At 35.2% G+C, this 15,516-nt stretch overlaps 1 long non-coding RNA gene across 1 annotated transcript in view; it reads right to left on the reverse strand.

The window, feature by feature from the left end:
* The window catches only part of LOC106071398 (uncharacterized), a 37,995-nt gene extending 23,872 nt beyond the window's left edge, over window positions 1-14,123 (reverse strand). Inside the window, exons 1-2 of the long non-coding RNA XR_008778759.1 lie at window positions 13,840-14,123; window positions 13,438-13,537 (exon numbers count right to left, since the gene is read on the reverse strand). This is a non-coding gene — a long non-coding RNA (uncharacterized LOC106071398). The remainder of the gene's footprint in view (window positions 1-13,437; window positions 13,538-13,839) is intronic.
* Window positions 14,124-15,516: the final 1,393 nt, after the last annotated feature.

Here is a 15,516-nt window from a genome sequence, read left to right on the forward strand (position 1 = left end):
CACGCCTACAATTACCTCCCTTTTCGCTGCTTGTAGAAAAGTCAAACAAATTAGAATGTTTCAAGAAACTAGGAGAGAGAGAGAGATGTAGTGAAAGAAAAAGAAACAAAGAGAGAAATAAAATCTGTAAAAGAAATAAGAAGGAAAAAGAAAGAAAGATAATAGTACCACATTGTTAGTAGAAGATAGCCTACTTCTATTTAGGTTACCCCCCCCCCCAACTCAAACTGCTAAATCTGGGCCAAGTCGCCAAGTTAGATTTCCGACAAAGCTGTAGACTCGTGTAACTTGTCGGCGATGTCTCGTATATTTAGTGAAGAGATGGTTGCTGAAGAGAACTAGTGCACAAAGTAGTCAGTCCACAGAGGCAGGTCTAGTCAGCAGCAGCAGCATCAAACACCATTTGAGTGAGGGCTTGGGAGGCTCAAATCCTCTCTTGCAAAAGCCCTGGACAGAAACCCTGCTGTCTTGCGTGGCGCATAAATGTCGCCATACAGGTCGAGAATTTTTGGTTTCCCAGACCTGAGACAGGTCTAGTAGATTGCTTTAAAAGACCAGGTGCTCACAGGGAACAAAGAAATGGAAGCCGGATAGTTAGGGCTCCACAAACAAAATTAGTCAAAACGTTGAGTACATTGAAACCTTTGCCGTTAAAACCAAAACCAAGTGTATCTTTTTTACGTTTTAATGTCATGTTTACTGAAGGTCATTAAGGTCATTCTTGCCGGCTTGCATGCTGAAATACTCACTAGTTCTCACTCGTGTCATGATGAATTTCAGTGTTTTATTTTGACAAAGTGGTCAGTACTTGCATCTGTTGTCCGATATATTTACCCCACTCTCCCCCGCCCCCTTGACATTAGTCTCTTTGATTACATGGTCATGTCAATTAGAAGTTTCTGGAACTTAGAGAGTTACCAGTCAAAGCATGTTTTTGACTGTGACTAGAGAAAGTCTTCCAGAAAGATCCACTACCAAGCAGTACTATAGGCTAATTTAAAGCACCTATTGACATGTCCAGGTTAAGATCAAAGCTGACAATACACTGCAGTCAGGCAGCCATTTACATCTAGATGTTGTTTAGTTGGAGGTGGACTAATTGCAATAATGTTCTTCTTGATCGTACAAAGATTTGTTGGCGGTCATTTGAAAATGTTCCAAGATGCACAAGTTTCCCCGTCACGTAGAAAGCAAATCAAAGAGAGATGCTCACACATAACCTTAAAACAGTCGGTAAATCTACAGAGAGAGATGCTCACACATAACCTTAAAACAGTCGGTAAATCTACAGAGAGAGATGCTCACACATAACCTTAAAACGGTCGGTAAATCTACAGAGAGAGATGCTCATATATAACCTTAAAACAGTCGGTAAATCTACAGAGAGAGATGCTCACACATAACCTTAAAACAGTCGGTAAATCTACAGAGAGAGATGCTCACACATAACCTTAAAACAGTCGGTAAATCTACAGAGAGAGATGCTCACACATAACCTTAAAACAGTCGGTAAATCTACAGAGAGAGATGCTCACACATAACCTTAAAACGGTCGGTAAATCTACAGAGAGAGATGCTCACACATAACCTTAAAACGGTCGGTAGATCTACAATTACACTTTTGTTAAATAAGGATACATTTTGAAGTAAATGAATATTTTGCACCAAGAAATGCCAGGAATAATCTGATAAACTTTCACCTTTGCAAGGATCAGGTCCTGGTAAACATTTAATATTCAAAATGCAACCAAAGAAAAACCGATCATTTTAAATTAACTTTAGTTTCGTAACTTAACGACTGTTAGTTCTTCATGTGTATTCCTTTACACTTTCACTTCGATTGTATTCCTACACTTTCACTTCGATTGTATTCCTACACTTTCACTTCGATTGTATTCCTACACTTTCACTTCGATTGTATTCCTACACTTTCACTTCGATTGTATTCCTACACTTTCACTTCGATTGTATTCCTACACTTTCACTTCGATTGTATTCCTACACTTTCACTTCGATTGTATTCCTACACTTTCACTTCGATTGTATTCATACACTTTCACTTCGATAGTATTCCTACACTTTCACTTCGATTGTATTCCTACACTTTCACTTCGATTGTATTCCTAAACTTTCAATTCGATTGTATTCCTACACTTTCACTTCGAGCGTAGAGTTCCTTCAAAGAGCAACAAGAGAGATAACTCTTGCTAAGTTTCACTTCAACTCTAATAATAAATATATTTGAGGTTTGGCTGTTTTAGAGCTCTCCGTAAGTCCACAAAGATGAAAGCAGACGTTATGGTGGTCATTGGATATTAGGCGATCAGTACAGCGCAGACGCAGTGGCTGAGTCATTAAGCCCTTGGCTTCTGAACCTGACTCCTGGGTTCAAATTTCGGTGAAGATTGGGACTTTCAATTTCGGGATTCTTAAGGCACCCCTGAGTCCACTCAACTCTCTAATGGGTACCTGACTTAATTTGGGGAAAGTAAAGGTGGTTGGTCGTTGTGCTGGCCACATGACACCCTGCTCGTTAACCGTTGGCCAAAGAAACCGATGACCATAACATCATTTGCCCTATAGATCGCAAAGTCTGAAAATGGAACTTACAGGAGTAAACAGAGAAAAACTATGTTTGGAAAAAAAAAAAAAAGAAATACGGATGATGAACCAGGGGCAAGTTTGGTTTTTAATATGACAATACGAATATAAATAAATACTTTGTGAGATTTTCTAATGATTTATGTAATAAAGTCATGTCCTCCCGAAGGAGCTTTGTTCTACTTTTAGCATTCCAGGTCGCCATCCTAAAGCAGTCAATAAACCAAATCCTTCATGGACTATAGATACATCAAAGAAATAGTGATAAGTGCAGTAAGTACTAGTTTGCAATCTATACATTAAGGAAATCATGTAGAAAAAAAGAAACGCATAATTACTTCCTGCAGTTAAATGTTGCGGTGCGTAGGCGGAGCTAGAGATACGTAGATTAAATTAGCCACGCCCACTTATGTCTCAAAGGCTACAAATGGGTGCCACATTTTGAGTAATTTCAAATGCGCAAAGATTTTAGAAAAATGAAACGAAACAAAACAATCGAGTTATTTCATTCATTACGAAAGTAATAACACATTTTAAAAAAATATGGAAACAGGATTTCTTCTCTTGTATAATCTATAAGATACCATAAAATATAATGATATTAGAAAGATAATTTTTCATGCAATCATTTAAATATTTTAAATTTAGTTTACATTATACATGCATTAGTTCTTTAATCTATAAATCTAGATATTTGATTCTATTCACATGTGACAGCAATAAACTAAGGGAGAGAAATATAACATTTATTATTACCATTTGGACTCTCCTTGTCATCACGCTGTATAATCCAACAAAGTCACTCTATTATTTGTATAACCACTAAGAAAGTTGTTTAGTCGAGCTGATACACTGAAGAGTACTAAAACGCTAAAGAGAATGTGTTATAAGACTATTTAATGAAAACATTAGACTTCACATGTGTTTTAAGCCACAGCAGGGAAGCGAGATTACGACAGTCGAGTGTATTTAATGACGCAGTCTAGCAGCCAAAGAAGACACATGCTGTAGAAGCCGACACCACAACGTCAGTTTCAGCTCAACGCCAAGACATCAGGTCTACATTATCGCCCCATCAGCAGCACGTCTCGTGGACCCCCAGTCTTTGATCTCCCACTTTTTTAAGAGAGACCCTCTTCAGGTGAGCCAGGGACTGGAGCAAATTATAAGATTTACCATAACTGTAATAGTTGCGTGCTTTGTATAGTCTTCAAGTGTAGTTTTTTTTTTCCCTCCTCTTCTGAAACCAGGAACGGGAACATTTAGAATTGAGAAAGAATTTCGTCGACACAAAGTGAATACAAACAAAATTAGCTTAGCAGCCCCCACCAAATGCTCTTGCCTTCTTGGTAGTGGCAGCAGTGGCCTAGATAGGGTGTGTGTGTGGGGGGGGGGAATTTGAAAATCCCCCCGGGCTCCCACTTGAGGGGGGGGGGCCACAATAAGTGTTCGAAATTTGTTTGTACATTAAATATTAAATATTAGGAAAAATGCATGGGCCCCCAAAGCGGTCAAGCCCCACCCGGGCCCCCAAATGATGGCAAATTCCTAGATACGCCACTGAGTGGCAGTATATAGAGAAACTAAGAACGTAGGTGCTGGAGATGGTCTCAAAATTGTTTTCTTCTGAAAACACACGTCTTGAAAAATAGTGTTTTTTTTTCTTCTTTTTTCACAAAGAAAAAAAAAACACGCATAACAAGTGACAAACTCACGCATACGCACACATACAAAACAGAGGCGTAGTAAGGGGGGTAAGGGGGGCAAGGGGGCACGATGCCCCGGGCGCCACACTCATTACCGTATTAAGCATTGAGAGGCGCAAAAAAAATATTGTCGATGTTTTAGTTAGGTAACACATTCTAAGGTTCTTTGAATTGTATTATTATTGAATACATTTTATTTATAAGCCTATATTTCTATGGGTTGTTCATTGAAAATTGGGGGTGGGCGCCAATAACGTACCTTGCCACTGGCGTACGTTTTGCTCACTACGCCTCTGCACGCAAACAAAAAACATACAATAAACAAACCATTATAATGAACGCCCATATTTTGAATGGAAAACGTGGAATTTGAGTTTCTGTTTGGGGTTGTAAAAATAGTGTGGAAACTTGATTAGAGAATATGTTAAATAAGATAGTAGACTAAACAACAACCACTCTAGTAGAGGTCTTACAGTCTACGGAGATCTTCGTTTCCCAGAACCGGAGATCGTTCATCTAAATGTCTCTATGAAACCTTAAGACCTTCACAAAACTCTGCAGTCGAAGCACTTGTTCAAACATCGCGGACTTAAACAGAAAAAAATGTATTATTGAATGTTTCCTCTGAAAAGTAAACTCCACGCTAAAAGCCTGGAGAAAAACTGTCAAGCTCTATTGTAGCATACAAAATGTTACTTCCATTGAGATGAGAGTGTACGGTGTTGACCTACATGGTCAATGTACAGAAAGAAATCATGTCCTAATAGTTAATATAATTGTGATAGAATAAATAATTCTTAATAATGAGCCTCGCAACCTCCACTCCCCCACACCGTACACGTCATTGCCCCCAAATGTTAAGTCAATTAACTCAGTGCTGCAAAGAGAAAGTGACAAGCAATTAGTTCAGAGTGTGGGACAGGGAAGAACTAGAGCACAGAGACCAAACAGCACTTCGGCATCAAGCTAATAGAGACATTATCACACTGTCAGAGATCAGATATACTCGGCATTCAGCATTCAATCATCGACATGAGATTTAACACAAGTATTTTTAGATCATGCACTGATGTGTCCGAATCTCTGCACATTTTCACATATGCTTTTATATTCATATATACCTATAAGTATAACATTTCACAACTAGATCTTAACAACCCGTAAACATAATAATACTCTTATAATGACTCATTTGGTCTTCATATCATGGACTGAAAGTCTCTGACTTTTGAATATTCAATTAGCTCAATGACAAGAAAACAATGAAGTTTTCTTCAATCTTAACTTACATGTTTAACTTTGCAGATATAATTTCGGATAATAATAATACAAAGTTCAAATTATATTATAGTTTAACTTTCTACTTCCTTAGTAATTGTTTTTATAAGTTTACTCTACAAATAAAAATAAAAAAAGATATTTTGCAGCTGTTGGTCTTTGACTTTAATATTTTACAATGTCTTATAGTCTCACGTTTAGTCCTGGAAGAGGCAAAAAATAAAAGGGGCTGAAAGATCTTGATGATACATACACATGCGGTTGTTTATTATTATTATTTTGTTTATTATTATTATTTTGTTTATTAATAGGCCCATTAAATTATTATTAGAAACTTATATAATGAGGATTTAGACAATTTCTTAGTAGAGTTTTAAAATAGTGTCATAGAAACAATGTAACATTTTCAAAACTACACTAGTGTCAAGACAAAAACACAAAATGACATTTAAAAATGGCTTTCAGAAAAGATCGGTGTACATTCCTACTCTTTTTATTTCACCTCAGGCATTTAAAAAGTTAACGAGCCCCACCTGTGGTCATTAGCTGAGATCTATACCATAAACAAATACTTTGAATTTAACAGTCGTGTAACATGAAAGAGAATATGAAGTAATTGAGAAAAAAACAACGTTTCCATTGAAAACACAAGGCTCAATTGTAAATCTATTGACAAGCCTGGTATAATCTGATAGACATGAAATGAGAAGTCTAGTATTAACAACATGGATGTGCAATTCTAGATCTACGATCAAGCAACACTATCTCGCCCAACATCTTACTAGACTAGTTCGTCATGGAGACACTATACAATTAATAGCCTCGCTCTGATAGTAACTTTCAAATAAGTGCTTACACAGTAGTCTGCTGACTGTTACACACAAGCACTCTTAAGCTACACAAAGTTTTATAAATGAAATATATTCAAATGTACAAAAATATTCCGAATCTTTTTATTTTAATGTAAATATATTTACACTTTACCGGTGAACTACACATGATGCCTTCTCTAGAAGACATTTGTTTTGTTTAGAATGACTGTACACGTTTGTAACACGATTTGTTTAGGTTTAATCTCGTACAAACTATTTTCACAAAGTAAAACTATTAGGAAAGGAAGACATGATTTGATAGAAGTTTGAAGTGATCTAGATCTAGACCAGTGTACACTTTTCTTGTGATCAGTCATTTTTTCCTAGCTTAATTTCTCGGTACAATATTTTGGGTAAAGCAGTTTTTTGCATTATTAATGATAAAATAATAATTAGGTCTATTAAAACATAATTATAAAAGTAACATATATACAATGTTATTTTTTTAATTTAATGTGTACTATGTCAGCCTATAATAAAAGTCACACTAACATATATCATCTTAACCTGTGGCTTATTTGAAGGAGATAGAAACCTTAGACGAGATTTAAAAAAAAAAAAGCAACTTAAAAATATTACAGTGTTTAAGTTTGAAAAAGTGTATGCCTACATTTTTATATACGGATTAAATGTGCGTATAAACAAGAATTAGAAAATATTTTGAGTTATATGCTTAATAATGCTTTTTTTTTTAAATTGGTTTAATAAGTTGGGATAGAACTACACATTTACATTTAGTCGAGTTCCAGTTAGTAACTTTAGATCTACATCTACTAGTTTTATTTACTTTTAGTTTTATCAACATTTCATTTTTTAATTTTTCAAAATAGAAATTAGATCTTGACAATTAGTTCTGTTTCGAATATTATAATGTCCTCCTGCCTGGTCGTGAGGTATGCGCTCTGAGCTGTCGTCTCGGTCATCCCGGGTTCGAACTCTGCCCGCTGCCGACCCCCCGCAGTCCTGCGAGTGGTTTGACTAAGGGTGTAACCATCTTCAATTCCAAAACAAAACAAACCAAGTCAACCTAACCTAAAGTCATTTCTTACTCCAGTTGTTCAAATGACGTGGTGTAAATGTGTTCTGATCAAATCTATCTCGTCTTGTCTAACCTCTAATAACCAGAATATTTATATTAAACATGCGTTGAAATAGACATATATATAAATTACAATAACAGAACACAGTAAAAAAAAATATACATATAATTTATAAAATTCCTCTTTTTTTTAATGAAAAAAAAAAAAGTCCTCTCAACTATTACTTACTAGATCTAGACCTATAGGCTTACTATCTCGGTCTAAAAGTTTTTGACTTGACATTGATGTCTAGTAACTTCAGCATCTCAATAATATCTTATACTAGACCTAACTGATTTCCAATACGCTTGGGTGTGCTTTGTGCTACTTAACACAGTACACATGAATATGCATAGGCCTGTTCTGGGTGTGCGTGCGTGTACAAAGTACACACCCAACATGGGAAGCTACTGCACATGGAACAGTCGCCAGAAACAACAACAAAACATCTCAACAACTCAACGTAACAAGATGGCGTCCCTTGCTACCGATCAATCAACCCAGGTGTCTGTGTTAGTGTGTCTGATAGCCTTCTATCTACATCATCAGAGGATGACTCGAGGTGACCACTAATGTCCTCATGATGGACGTGCCACGGAGACAGGAAATTAGACAAAATGAGGAGGGGTGGGGGAAGTCAAAGGCATGTCTAATTGGTCGAGGCGTTTGTCCAGAGAGTTTCACCTGAACTATCTCAGACATTTTGTTACTGATCCAAAAGTGGGTTGTATTCAATAGAATGTCGAGAAAAAAAAAAATTATTTAAAAAGCATTTGTGAATACATGTAAATATTGTGCATGTAAATATTGTGCATGTAAATATTGTGCATGTAAATATTGTGCATGTAAATATTGTGCATGTAAATATTGTGCATAAAATATTTAAATTTTACAAAGCACTAGAATTCTTAGAGAAATATCATAAGTTAACCCTTTCGAAATTTAAATAGATTTTCAAATAAATACGAAATTAAAACAATTTGAAAGCTATGGGAAAGAATGTTTTAGATCTCGTTTCTAGAACAGACTTGAGATCTATATATGATCGTGTTACTAAGTCAAACTGAATACTGAGCACTGGGAATAACAAAGATGATCCTATGTATAGTTCTGTACCTTTAGATTTCTATGTTCTCTATTACTAATAAGTTAGTAAATCATACGGTAGTAGATATAGGCAGTAAGTATAAAAGTAGAATCAGAAACATGAGGAACTTTCTGACAGATAAATTACAATGCTGTTTCATGAATTTAAAACTACAAAGTTTAACAATCCCACTGGTTTGAATACCAAAAGATTTACTTTGAAGATATAATTTATATTTTCAATAAAATTTAATTAATCGATTCTATAAATGTACATACTATTTTAAAAAAATATTTAAAAATCTCCATCTTAGTTTTCTTCCCCACTTTGTCATTACTAACCCAATGACCATAAAAACTTTTCGGGTTAAAACTGTCGGAAAATATATTCAAAAAGCGTAAATCTAAGAATTGAAATTATAAAATTATTTTTTTTGTCTTCGGCCTAGATTATTACATGTGCTGATTATTGCTTTGGTTAACTATGAATAAATAAGTATTGACATTGTTTGTAGTGCACGGTATGAACTTGTGCTAAAAGTTAAAATGAGTGGAATAGTTTTTTCCCTTGTTACTTACTAGTGGGAACGATACTATACACTAGTGTCTGATGTCTAGAGATGTAAATAGCCCAGTTCTATGTTAGCAAGAGCGTGGTGAATCCCGAAGAGATAAATGTTAATATGTCTCGCAATTTTTAAGAAGCGGTTAATTTTAGAATAGACACTTTACAACTGATCAATAACTCTTTGTAGATATATTCCAAATGAAATTCACTAATAAACACTGTGACCGCTTGATAGGATTTACTCTTTTGTCAACTAACTTTAACTAACTTTAAAAAAAAATAAAATAAAAAAAAGAGTGGTTTTTGACATGATTATTTTGGTTCGATGTGTATCTAATGCCTAAACAATGAATTGAAAGCTGCTAATTATGTTCATTGGAGACTGGTAGATAAATAAATGCTGTTTTCCTAGTCAAATGTTTTAGATCAAATGAAACTAGTAATGGCAATCTCCATCTTCACAACTCACTTTTAATATCAATTAGATCTAGACTCCACACTTTCAAAACTGTTTAAAAAAATGTTTTTCTATAGTTTAGGATTAGTAATTCAACTACATCGATGGTTCGGTCGTTCTGAAACTAATATGGAACGAATATTGAACGAATATTGAACGAATATTGAACACAAAAAATGTAGACAATTGTTTACGTACGTCCGTAAAACCAAACCCGACAGCAAGCCACTGGTCTCTAAAACTAAATGCATGTCTACCTCTTATAAACTGGATTTGCAATTTTAACACACCTTAGTTGGACACGAGACGTCATTGACTATGTTGAGGAACTAAAGAACTATTGTAACATTTTTTTTGAATTTGAAATTTTCTTTTACGTTTTAAATTTATATTTTCTTGAATGTGAAATAAGAACATAATAGGTGAACGAGTGAATGAATGAGGATGAATTGTGGAACGAGGAACAAAGAATAGCGTAGAACTGAATCAAAGTTTTTCCTTCAAAGCGTCTTGTGATTGCACACAATTTTTTAATTAGGGAAATTTGGATCACATAGAACCTTAGATCTAATAATCTATTTGGGTAATGGCTGATTAAAAGGCAATACATTCTCTTAATTCAAAGATAATTTACAACACACCTAACTCGCAGCAATGTAATTGCGTAAAAAAATGATTGAACATCTATGACTGAAATGATTCCTTCTAATTTGTATTTAAAACAAAAACAAGAATCTTAATGTATTTTGAAATGGCTTTATATATTTATTCATTCTAAATTGTAGTAGTTAGAACGTAACGGATCATAACAACATGCAATGAATAAACTACGTCGACCCCGATGTACAAGTATACATATACATATTAAAATAGAAGTTAGAATTAGGGGCCTATACTATTAGTGAATACATAGAAGAATCGGTTTAAATCTTGGGCCAAATCTTATTATTTTGAACGAACGTTTGTAATTTTCTAAGATAGTGGGTGATTAGCCGCGGTGTCTAGGTATGTTTAGCTTTGAGTGTCTCAGAAAGTTAAGTATTCTGGTAGGACTTGATCCTAGGAAGCTAGTTAAGATTAGGTTATTGCTTGGTTGTGTGTCATGTGCAGTCTTTTGTCTATATGGCCCAGAGTTCGAATCCAGCCGCTATCCACACCTTCTTGCAGGAAGCTTGGGCTCGGACTTCAGTTCTAAAGGAACGGCCGAAACATAAAATGAACATTCAATTTCCAGGCAAAGATTTGGTATCTGGATTGCGACTTTTCCTTTATAGTTTTATTGAAACTTGGACAATTGTTGCAAAAGGTCTCATGGTTAAAACTGAACAGGTACATTAGTCAAAGTACCATTGGATTGTGACCACATGGTTCAATGTGTCTCTGTGTGTGTGTGTGTGTGTTGCTGTGCATTAAAATATGAAAATATTCTTTGTTTGACGTCTCAATGCCTCTATTCATGAGCGGAGCTAAGATCTAGAGAACAGGGTTGTTGACGAGGGGTAGAAGGGGGTGGGGGGGGGCCAGATTGAAAGTGTGTGTGTGTTTGGGGTGGGAGTAGATGGGAGGGTGGCACGGTGCAAAAAAAAAAAAAAAAAAGGCTGCAGACGCTATTTCATTTCAAGGTGTAATAGCGTGCAGATAATCATCAAAGGTTTGATTCTCCAGTTACCCGATACGTGTTATTACTCAGATAAGCTAGTCTTTCCAAAAAATATGTTATTAACCAGTAGAAACTTTTTTTTCAGTTAAACAACCCAGCCTTCAGTGATCTGTAATGAAGTTAAAATGTTTCCTTTTCTGAGACAGAGAAGACAGTACTTGAATAGTGTTCTAGAAAAAAAGTATGGAGACTCCATTTTGTGTGTATGTGTCATGAGTCTCACTGTGTGTGTGTGTGTGTGTTCCCGTGTGTCTAAGCGTGTCATCCTTTTCTCTCACTAGTCACAAAATAAAATGTACAAAAAAATATTGCATTCTATTCAAGAAAAAAAAAGGAAGCACAAATCTCGTAGATCGAAATCCTAATTCTAAAACTTACAACTCTTATTTAGTGTTAAAAATTCTTTAAATTTATTTTCAAAATTTGAGATAGTTCAGTCTTAATGTTTGACTTTGATTCAAGAAGCATAAACCACGTGTAGAGATTTAGTTATTAAAACAGAATTAGTAAACATTATATCAGATTTTCTTTCAACTGAATGTGTATCTATTCGAAACTATTTCTAACACCAACCTCGACTTTACAATAATATATTTATATTTTCATTGACCTCTAGCCTTTTTATCTTATATAATGTGAACATAATTATGAATATGGACATATGTATGGTACATGAATTGCAATATTTATTTGAAGTGAAATGGCATTTCTTCTTTTTCTTAAATCCAACTTTTATTACCAAACAAACGAAACGAAAGGTTTAGAACTTCTTAAACAAAATATTTTATATAATTTTATTTTCTACCACATTAAGCCCATACTGTACACTATAATTAGCATGTAGCTCTAAGATTCCATTCGACTCTATACAAATACTTTTTTGAAATGTTTACGAAAGGAATCTTTTTTACACTCTTTGTAGAATTACGAATACAGTAAAATAAATGTTTCTGTAGCTGGAGAGACTATTGAAATTGTGCAAACCTTTAAATACCTTGGTACTATCCTAGACAATAAACTAAATTTTACTGCAAATACTGATTATATCAGCAAAAAAGGGCAGCAAAGATTACGACTACTAAGAAAACTGTCCTCGTTTAATGTTAGCGAAAAGGCCTTGGCTATGTTTTATCACGCTCACATCTGCAATATTTTAAGTTTCAATATCACTGCCTGGTATGGCAATCTGAGCATTAAAAATAAAAATAAACTTAATAGAATCCTAAATGCTGCTGGCAAAATCATTGGCAAAAAACAAACCCCATTTGGGCAGTTGTTTGAGACAAACATCTATAAAAAAGCTAACAAGATCCTCGAAATAAAGAATCACCCTTTGTGTCAGGACTTTGTGATTTTACCATCACAAAAGAGATACAAGACACCGATAGCAAAGACAAACAGACACAAACACTCTTTTGTTCCCCTGGCAATCAAATCATTAAATAAGAACAATCTGGTATAAACTTTGTCACATGTAAATTATGAGTGAGTCTGGTGTGAATGTACACTTTGGTTTCTTATAGTTATAATGTTTTTTGTTTGGTGTAATGCACAAATTGTAAGACAAATTTCCTTACGGATAATAAAGATTATTATTATTATTATTATTATTATTATTATTATTATTATTATTATTATATCTAAATTTTGAAACTTGTATAATTTTTTCAATGTCTAGAATCAATGTTTTTTTTTCTATATGTCTTTATGAATCGAAATGTCAAAATAAGAAACTAATTGACTTGCTGACTAACTTTTTAATTTTTTTTTTAACATTCAAATAGTAGACACTGAAACTCTCTATAACGAAAGTCTTTTCTTTTGCTGTAAGGTTTAAGTAAGAAAAGATCAGCCTTTCAATTCTTCATACATGCAGCAAATTAAGCAAGTTGAGGATTTTGTGAACTGTAAGTTTTAGTGCGAACAAAAAATGTTCCCAATTTAAAGCCATTCTATCAACTAGTTTAAAAGTATAAATGGATATATGTTCAAAAGAAGACAATTTCTGATGATAGAGTCTGGAGCTAGAAACTGACTTACACCAGAGAGACTAGTCTAATGAACAAACATGTTTTTGACTATTTGAAGCTGTCACTAATTACGTGTCTCTGAAGTCTGGTCATGACATACCTTCAACACTGACTGTACACTAATCCTCATCTCGGACACTCCTAAATGATCCTTGAAGGTAAAGTCGGCCACTGGTTGACGTCACGAGGATCTGACTAGCCTGTGGATATCATTAACCCACAAAAATACAAATTATTGCAAGAAGAACAATTTATGCATTTTCTGTTAGTCAATATAGGCATTCTGAATTTACACAAATCAAAATTAGCATTCTAATGTACGATTCACAAAAAACGTCACTATCTTGTTATAATGAAATCGAGATTACTGTAACAAGTGTTATGGTAATAAAAATGTAAAACATTTTAAAACATAAAAATATAAAAGTAACTTGATATCTCTGAATTAAACTATTTAAAATCAATTCGAAATTATATCTTTAGTAATAGACATAAGACTTACTTGAAGCCCTGCATGCTAAACATTCAAAGTCGACCTAGCACAGAGCACTCAGTGAGGAGATTATGTTCCCTAGACCTATGTTGTGTCATCTGAATAGCGCGTGTCTATTAAATACACAGTAACACAGTGCTATAGAGATATGTTCGACCAGCTAACAGTTCTTTTTTTTTGGCGTGTGGAGGAAATATGATCCAAATCATCTTGTCGCTAGAGACTGCCGTCAGAAGGCGGTGCGGAATGGTTTAGGGTCGACATCCCCCCGTGATGAAAGCGCACACTGTGGTCGTCGCTGAAGCGAGCCACGTTCGAACACGTAGAAAGGTGGGTGGGTGGGGGGGGGGAGGGCTGGGAAGGTGCGTCGCTCAGCTTGGCTGGCTCTGCATCCTCACTCCACTCTCTCTCTCCCCGTCTCTCAGTACCCCCCTCCCACAGCCTGTTACTTCCCCTCAGATCTCGCTGACGACACGCATTAGTGAGCAGTTTAGTTAGTGCTCTACGAGTCTCACAAATGGACAAATGTTGGGACCTTTGCACAAATATTGTTTCCCTTTAGTCTTCAGCATTCATAGAAGTGTCGAATATACTCATCATTTTATTGATGCCATCAATTGTAGTTTATACAATTCACTCTAATAGAAGAACACTTTTTTGTACATGCATCGTCAAACTCTTGTATAAAGTATATAACAACTAGTGATAAATATACAGGGTTTTGCTTCTAGTAGATCTACTGCTGATAGTCGACTACATCTGAGTTCAATGTGGTATTAATACATAAAATTACCATTCTATATATGATTAATATTTCCCTTAGAAACTTTCATGACTGGTTAGACATTTATTTGGATGTCACAGTTTACGACAAACATTGTACTGCCAACGACGCATTGTTGACTACCCAGTAGGACAAACAGGAGCTGCCTTGGGAATAGGCAAACTAGGCAGCCACCTTGGGCCTCCGATTCGTGGGGCTTCGCACAGACCTCGGAATATTTTTCAGAGACGAAATAGCGGAACTTGAGCCCCATGTTATTGTTGGAGACACTGGGTTTTGAATAAATTGCGTAATTTTATTTTTTCGCTGTTTATATTTTTTTACCTTTCTATTTCATTTGGAACCACCAAATTCACTTCGCCTAGCGCTTTCAACTATCTAAGGCCGGCCCTGTGAAAAAAACAGGGAACCTCACTGCACAAAAACAATACCTTGAATAAAATCAATCATTGAGAGTTCTTTCTACAATGAGTCTTCATTTTCTTCAAAGACGTAGGCCTACATTTCTAAAAAGATTAGTATGACTTGCACCCCCCCCCTCTCTCTCTCTCTCCATTCTATTCCCCTGTCGTGCATCACAGAACCCAGCCTACATCTTCCTGATCCCTCTCCCACCTTGATGGTCAGATTGACACAAGTAATTATTTATCTATGCAGGCGTGTGGGTATCTTACTACGATCTGCTGTGCTACAGGAATCATTAATTCCCCTGTCCATGCAATATTGACTGTTGCACGAGACTCAGAGGACTTTGGGAATTTTCTCCAATGAAATATTCAACAAGCCCACCAATCAGATGCTTGCTTGCATGAAATCTATATTTAGCAAAGGATTCTATCTATTTTTGTCTAAATCTCATTTTCTATTACATCTGATTTCTTTCAGTCAAATTATTTTATATA

The sequence above is a fragment of the Biomphalaria glabrata genome, chromosome 1 (genome assembly GCF_947242115.1).
Source record: "Biomphalaria glabrata chromosome 1, xgBioGlab47.1, whole genome shotgun sequence".
Classification (NCBI taxonomy): domain Eukaryota; kingdom Metazoa; phylum Mollusca; class Gastropoda; family Planorbidae; genus Biomphalaria; species Biomphalaria glabrata.